The sequence below is a fragment of the Carlito syrichta genome, unplaced genomic scaffold (assembly GCF_000164805.1).
Source record: "Carlito syrichta isolate Samal-C Ts95f unplaced genomic scaffold, Tarsius_syrichta-2.0.1 Scaffold3601, whole genome shotgun sequence".
NCBI lineage: Eukaryota > Metazoa > Chordata > Mammalia > Primates > Tarsiidae > Carlito > Carlito syrichta.
This window is the reverse complement of record NW_006947697.1, coordinates 1-8555: the sequence shown is the minus strand read 5'-3', so window position 1 is coordinate 8555 and position 8555 is coordinate 1. Positions and strand designations below refer to the sequence as shown.

The following is an 8555-nucleotide window of genomic DNA, read 5'->3' as shown; positions in this document are numbered from 1 at the left end:
ATGTACCTAATAACTGTGCTTGGGAACCTGCTCCTCATCCTGGCCACAATCTCAGATTCCCACCTCCATACTTCTATGTATTTCTTCCTCTCTAATTTGTCCTTTGTAGGTGTCTGTTTTGTGTCTGCCACTGTCCCAAAGATGCTGGTGAATATCCAGACAGACAACAAAGCCATAACCTATGCCGGCTGCATCACCCAGATGTGCTTTTTTGTTCTTTTTGTTTAGTTAGACAGTCTACTCCTGACTGTTAGGGTTTATGACCAGTCTGTGACTATCTGTCGCCCTCTGCACTACATGATCATCATGAACCCCATGATCTGTGGGCTGCTGGTTGTGGCATCCTGGGTCTTAGGTGTTCTGCATTCATTGTTACAAAGTTTAATGGTGTTGTGGCTGTCCTTCTCTACAGACTTGGAAATACAGCACTTTCTTGTGAACTTAATCAGGTGGTCCATCTTGCCCATTCTGACACCTTTCTTAATGACATGGTGATATATTTTGCAGCTGTACTGCTGGGTGGTAGTCTCCTTGCTGTGATCCTTCACTCTTACTCTAAGATAGTTTACTCTATATGTGAAATCTCATCAGCTCAGGGAAAGTATAAAGCATTTTCTACCTGTGCATCTCACCTCTCAGTTGTCTCTTTATTTCATTGTATGACCCTAGCGGTGTACCTTAGCCCTGCTCCTACCGACAACTCACTCAGGTGCAACAGCCTCAGTGATGCACACTCTGGTCACCCCCATGCTGAACTCCTTCATCAACAGCCTGAGGAAAAAGAATATCAAGGAGGCTCTGAAATGATTTTACAGACGGACATTCTTCAAGAAGTGCATACAATAGCAGAACTCTAAGCCCCAACCCCAAAATTGTGATTCATGAATCAGACTGTGGAAGCAGGATTTGCTCCTTCTGTTTATCTCCCAGAGATTTGATTTCTTTGATCTCAACTGATTCATAGAATTTAAGCTATTCCTTTATAAAATCTGATCATCCACAGATTTTTTTCCTTTGCTGTTTTCTTACTTCCTCAAAGTTATCTCGAATCTAGTTAGTATTAATTACTAATTTGATATTGTTATTTGTATCTTACAGTGGGGAGTTTTATTAGTTTTACAGTATCAATTAGACATGTTAACTATAAGGTCATTTATATAGTTTTTTTGAAGATGTATATCTAACACCACAGTTTTTCACATGTGAGTCTGTCATTCCTTTTGTTATTATTGTTGTTAATCACTGTCTTAACTCTTCATTCTAATAATGGAAACTTTAATATCCTAGTGTGTTTTATAGTTAGTCATGGCATTTTATTCTCCTCATTAGGACTCCGCTATCTTTTCAGGTCTTTGTCCACAGTACCTACTATACAGTAATCCCAGATAAAGAGTTAGAAAGCAAATATTGCTTATAAATACATGTTCCAAGTATAGTCTACACAGAAAGACAAATTTGCATGAATCAATTTAGTTCATATGGCCTTAAGTCAGAGATGACCTTAAATATAATAGAGTAACATTTTCAATCATACATTTGATTCATATTAAATATTTGTTTTTGATAAATTATATCTATTAATTGAAGTATAGAAGCTTGGTGTCCATGGCAATAAAGTTTGTTTATCTGAGTGAAGGGTTTGGTGTCATGGGTTATATAATTTCATTGTATCATATTCTTGTTTCTGCTTAAAATGTTTCAGTGTTACCTTTAAATATGACTCTTTCCAATGTCATAACAAATATCTCCCCACTTTAACAAATTGTGTCATACGAATTAATATGTAAGTGAACAAGTTGTGTATTTACTTTATCAACAGTTGCTTTATATATTTTATACTGTAAACTTTCTTCAACTTTCATAATCAAAGGATGACTCACCCGAGATTTTGATCTTCTTCTACACAGTAGTGTCTCATGGAATAGAGACTTGTGAATTAGGGTCACAATTTATTCTTGAAAAAAAACTATATATATATAATCTTTTTCACTTCTCCTCGTTACCTAGAGGTACTTTCAAAGACAATCTCATTTTAATACAGTTATTTTAAAATAAAAATTAATAGCCAGGCAATCATGAGTGTTTACTTCAAATATCAGAATGAATGTCAAAAAGTAAGAGACAGAGGATTTCTCTGAATGTCTTTTATTCTGTTTGCATTTATTAGTATATCAGTAAGTTACTACTGAATAAGCCAATCTATTAATAAATAGTGTAATATCATATTTTTTAAATGATGACTATGTTGGAGAAGGTTTCACACTGGGGATTGGGATATATACATTTTGGATAGGAAAAATATTCAGTTCATTAGAGTATATAAATCAACTTAGTTCTTGGATTTTGGACACGAAGAGCAATTTGAGAGTGGAAGATCAAGAGAAGTGATGGGATTTCACAATGGATCTTACAATCTCTTCTTAACACTGAATATCTCATGACTATTTACATTTTGTCACACAAAGCATATCACATGTTCAAGCTCAACATCTGTCATTGAAGGAATATCTACTCCTTTCAATTGAGGTATTATAAAAACTCAGAGCCATGGGTAGAGAAATACAGTCCTTCTAAAGATAATAGGGAAGTTAATAAAGAGGTAAAAAAACCATTTACCTGAGGCAGAAATAGATATGCGGCTGGGCTCAGTGGCTCAGCCTGCAATCCTGTGCCTTTGGGAGGTTGAGGTGAGTGGATTGCCTGAGCCTGCGGGTTTGAGACCCGCCTGGGCAGTGAGACCTCATCACTACAATAAATGAAAAAAATCAGCCAGGCATAGTAGCGCATGCCTGTAATTCCGGCTACTCGGAAGGCTGAGGTGGAAGGATTGCTGGAGCCCAGCAGGTTAAGGATGCAGTGGCCGGGAGCGGCCACTGCACTCCAGTCTGGGTGACAGAGTGAGACTCCAACTCAAAAAAAAAAAAAAGAAATAGATATGCAAGCATTTATACTTCTGTTGAGATTAAATGTTTTAGGAATTACATGCTATGAACTTATAATAAGGAAGATCAGTGTTCCATGAAGAGTTAGGGCAGGTGTTAAAAGAGTTGGAGGAATAATTTCATGTACCAAGAAACATCAGCTTTATAGATATTTCTCAAAGCAGAAGATAGTAGAACACCTTTTAATAAAATCTAAAAATTCCTAATGTGACTAATTTGGAGCCAGTAAGAAGAGGCCATAGACAATGTCCTTGAATCCAATAAAGCATTGGCTTGTGGACCCTCAAACACTCTGCTCCCTGTGCAGTACCCTGGGAGGAAGTTCCCCATCAAGACCATAACTTCCTGTCTCCCATGAGCAAGATGATACTAGACTCACTTCCTGTAACAAGAAAACTTTCTGGTGTTTCAATGAGTTTAGTTAATGGGAAACTTAGACATAGTCATAATAGCTGCTGTCATTGAACATCTGCTCTGTGCAAAGTAATTTCCAATGAGCTTTCAAATATTACTTAATTCTCACATAAACTACATTAGGTAGGTAGAATGTCTAAAAGTTTCATTTCCTGTCATGAGGAAGGAACTCAAAAGCATGTGTAAACTTCTTTATGCAAAATCTGAGATACCAAATCCAGCATTTTACCTACTAAAATCTGACATGAAATATGTGGTAAGGTTATTGGTGGAGAATGCCTCAAAATGCTGTCACCTGAATCCAACACTGAACCACAACTTTTATCCTTAGTGGTCCACAGAATAGAGTGAACACCAACAGGAAAATAGTTACTAGTGCAGAAAGTGTATACTCTACCTAGATGTCACAACTCAGGATCTATATTTGAATAAGATCCCTAAGTGATTCCTACCAATGTTCAATGTTGACTATATTCTACTGTAGAATAGTCTGTCAATCTTTCTAATGTTAACATTATTGTTGCATAATTTTTTGTGTGTGGTTTAAGTGCTGCCCTGTTAATTGTAGGATGTTGGACTGCATCCTTGGCTGCAATTCACTAAGTGCCAGTAGCAGCTTCCCAGTTGTAACAACAAAAATTTTTGCCAAACACAGTCAAGTGTCTCCTGGAGGCACAATTACCCCAATAGAGAACAATTGTCCCAGAGAAGTGATAACATCTTGATGGAGTTCCAATCAAAGTTTATCTTTTCCTGGGCTCTTAACCTTGAAAGATAATTTAGCACTTCAATCCCCAATCCTGCAAATGTAGAATGAATATGACCTCATAAAATAGAAATGTGTCAGAATGAGACACATGAATCAAACTACACAACTTTCAACTACATTCCATGGTGCATACAATGTTCTAAGTATATATCTCTAATAATTACCAAATGTTTCAAAAATTAAGGACTCAATGACAACTCTTTATTTGTGTTTACCGGAAAGAAACACCTAATTGCTTCATTGAAAGCATTAGGGATCCAAAGGTAGCAGTAACTACCCATGATTTTATACAAAATGAACACAGTTTTCTCCCTTTTTAAAGAGGGATAATCAATTTTCTGCAGATGTCAATAATTGTCTCTCTACCACAAGTCAACTCTGAAAATCCAAGAGAACTGGTAAAGACACATTCTTAGTGTTAAACTAGGGAGACAATTTTAACCAAAAATTGGACAAAGTTGCTGAGAAGCTAGACCTCTGGAAGGCAGGAAAGTTCACGGTGAAGGAATAATACAGACTAAATTCACCTGGCTTCTAACCCGGTCTCTTGCAAACAGATAATCAGCAGGAAATATTTTTTCTCTCTCTGGGCCAGTGACCCAGAGGAAAAAAAAATCAAGGGTTCAAGGGTTGAAGTAACAAAAGAGATGTGCCTAAATAGCAGATATAAAGAGCTGTAGATACTCTATTTTATTTGCTGTTGTCCTTAAAATTGTACAATGTTGGGTTGGTTGGGATATTGCTGATTCTTTTCTATGTCTAAATCTGGCTAGGGGACAAAAGCTTTACCTTGTCCTTTGGTCCTATCTGGGGAGCCATATTCAGTCTCCATCATCAACAACCCAGGAAGGCATGTAGACTTTCATATGAACATCTTTCTCTCAAAGAACCCATAGAAGTGACCCTGAGAGTCCAATGGATACCACTAAAAGGTTACAGAGAGAATGAAAACTAAAACTGTTTACCTAAGATTACATGACAGCCAAATCAGCCTATGCCAAACTGAGAGGTTGATGTGTTTTTAATATTGTTGACAAATGTATTAAATTAGTCTTGCTTTAAGAAAGATGTGTTTCTTATACTCAGTAATTCAGGAATCATTGTTGACAATTATGTGTAAGAAAATGAATCCCAATCAGATGATACTGAAAAACGAATGAGAGACATAAAGTGGGTCCACTAAAATTATAATACTTTCAGAGTTTTTCAGTTAAAGAAGTTAGAAAGTAAAAGATTAGTTGTGGAGGAATGTGCCATAAATTGAGACGTTATAATTTTATTTTTTTTAAATGGTTGATTTTGAACATATTTATGTATTCATAAGAAGATTTGGAACAATGGTTTGCTTGCAAATTCTCCCCGGCAACAGCAGTTCTCAAGGCATACATTTTTAAGTATCTTCTCTCCCACCGGATAGCCTCATACAATGAATTGTGTTTAATAATTAAATATGGAAATCCTAATGAGTTTTCATGTGCAATTATTTCCTAAATATACAATATATGTGCTTGTGCTAGTCTTTTGCTGTCTCTATTGAATATTGTGTAAATTCTTGCTTGCATTTTTCTGGGGCCCGAGTGCTTTATTCTCTTGATGGCATTCCTTCAAATAAAAAGTTGGAGATGTTCCACCAACTTTTACCACTTAATTTTTTTGAATGTATAGATGTATGTCAGAGAATTGTGTGACTGTTTATACATTTGCATGGTGCTCAGATCTCTAAGTTGGTTATCTTGTGTACCCAGACTGCCAATTTGTTTTTAACTTACAATCTCTTCTGGTCATGCAGAACTGTTTCCAGTGGCAGCCACTAAAGGAAGAATCCACAATAACATGTCTTAAAGAGGCCTCACATAAAATGAAGAGGACCAAAAAGTGATTTTGCTCAAAAATAAGTTTCGGTCTCGGCATGGTGGCTCACACCTGTAATCTCAGCACTTTGAGAAGCAGGGGTGGAAAGAATGCTTAGAGTCAGGACTTCGAGACCAGCCTTGGCAACATAGCAAGAAGCTCTATTCAAATTTTAAAACATTAGCTGGAGGGTCTTCCCAGAAACTCAAGCTGAGGTTTTTTGGATGGGCCCCTGGAAACATGGAGAACCAGCACCTCCAAGTCTTAGCCAGAGAGAAGCAGACCTGGCATGAGACAGGGAGAGTACTCTTGAAGGAGGATGTGGTGAGTGAACAGGAAAAATTTTACACACCTTCTGAACTTCGGTAGTCCTAGCCAAGGGAGAGACATAGCAGGTTCTCCTCATGTACCACCTTGTTCAACAGCCAGGCATAGAAAACTGCCCAGCATCTGGACAGAAGTACCATCTGAATCCACATGGTACCTGGGGGACTCAAGTTCCTGATGAGCCCTGGCATCAGGAGCCACAAGTTCCCCCACAGAGGGTCCCTGTGGGGCATGCCCTGCAAGTGGGTAATTTCCCTTGACGGCATCATATTTAATGGGCAAAAAGTAGGAAGCATTACCCTAAGAACTGTAACAATACAAGGAGGATCACTCTCACCACTCCTACTTAACAGAGTATTGGAAGTCCTAGCCAGTGCAATCAGGCACTAGAAAAAAAATTAAAGGTATGTAAATAGGAAAAGAGGAAGTTAAATCATCCCTCTTTGCAGATGATATGATTCTATATCTAGAAAACCCTATAGAGTCTGCCAAAACCCTTCTAGTGCTGATAAATGACTTCAGTAAAATATTGAGATACAAAATCAATGCTCAAAAAACAGTTGTAATTCTATACACCACCAACAAGGAGGCTGAAAACCCAATTGAAAACACAATCCTATTCATGATAGACACACACACACACACACACACACACACACACACACACACACACGTACACAAATCTCGGTATTCATGTAACAAAAGAGGTAAAAATCTTTAAAATGAGAGCTGCAAAACACTGCTCAAAGAAATCAAAGGTGGCACAAACAAATGCAACATTGCATGCTCATGGATAGGAAGAATTAACTTTGTCAAGATGTCCATTCTACCCAAGACAATCTATAGATTCAATGCAATCCCTATCAAACTACCAGCAACATTGTTCACAGACCTAGAATAGTCAATACTTAAATTCATATGAAAAAAAGACAATAATTAAAGCAATCATCAGGAAAAGGAACAAAGCTGGTAACATCACACTTCTAGACTTCAAATTTGACTATCAGGGTACAGAAACCAAAACAGCATGGTATTACTTCAAAAATAGATACATAGACAAATGGAACAGGATAGAGAACCCAGAAATAGAACGACATACCTTCAACCAACTTATCTTTGAGAAAACTGACAAAAACAAACACTGGGAAAAGAGAACTCTAGTTGGCCAATCATCCTGGGAAAACTGGCTAACCACATGCAGAAGAATAAAACTGGATCCTACCTAACACCATATAAATAAATTAACTCAGAAATGGATCAAGAACTTATATGATAGACCTCAAACTACAAGAATATTAGAAGAATCCCTAGGAAACACCTAGGTAATTAATTGATGTTCAAATCCTCAAAAGCAAATGAGTAAAACAACAGACTGGGAAAAATATTTCAAACTATTCATCCAATAAAGGTATAATATCCAGGATCTATAAGGAACTCAAATGAATTTACAGGGAAAAAAATCCCATTAAAAAGTGGGCAAAGGGCATGAACAGACATTTCTCAAATGAAGACACACAAAGAGCCAAAAATCAAATGAAAAGATCCTCATCATCATTAATTTTCAGAGAAATGCAAATCAAAACAACAATGAGATGCCATCTCACACCAGTCAGGATGACTATTATAAAAAGTCAAAAACAAAACAAACAAACAAAAACACACACACACACACACACAACAGGTATTGGTGAGGCTGCAGAAAAAGGGAACACTTGTATACTGTTGGGAGGAATGTAAGCTAGTTCAACCTTTGTAGGAAGCAGTTTGGAGATTTCTGAAATCATTAAAAAATGAGCTACCATTCAGTCCACTAATCCCACCTCTAGTAATATACCCAAAGGAACACGAATCGCTACCAAAAAAAAAAACAACTGCACACATGCTTATTGTAGCATTATTCGCAATAGTAAAACCATGGAATCAACACAAATATTCATTAAAGGGACTGGATTTAAGAAATGTGGTAAATATACACAGTCATAAAGAAGAATAAAAACATATCCTTTGCAACAAGTATACAGGAGGAGGCTATCATTCTAAGTGAATTATCACAGACACAGAAACTGAATACCACACCCTCTCACTCATAACTGGGCAGTAAACATTGGGCACACTGAAACAAGGACAGGAGAAGACAATGGATACTGCTAAAGAAGGGAAGAAAGAAAGGGGAATCTTACATCACAGTAGAATGGCGGAGAACAATGAAACAAATTGTACAAAAGGGATACAAGACCACCCATTGGGTACCA

The 8555-nt window shown here is 37.1% G+C and overlaps 1 pseudogene; it reads left to right on the top strand.

The window, feature by feature from the left end:
• On the top strand, positions 1-807 carry LOC110596174 (annotated as a pseudogene).
• Positions 808-8555: the final 7748 nt, after the last annotated feature.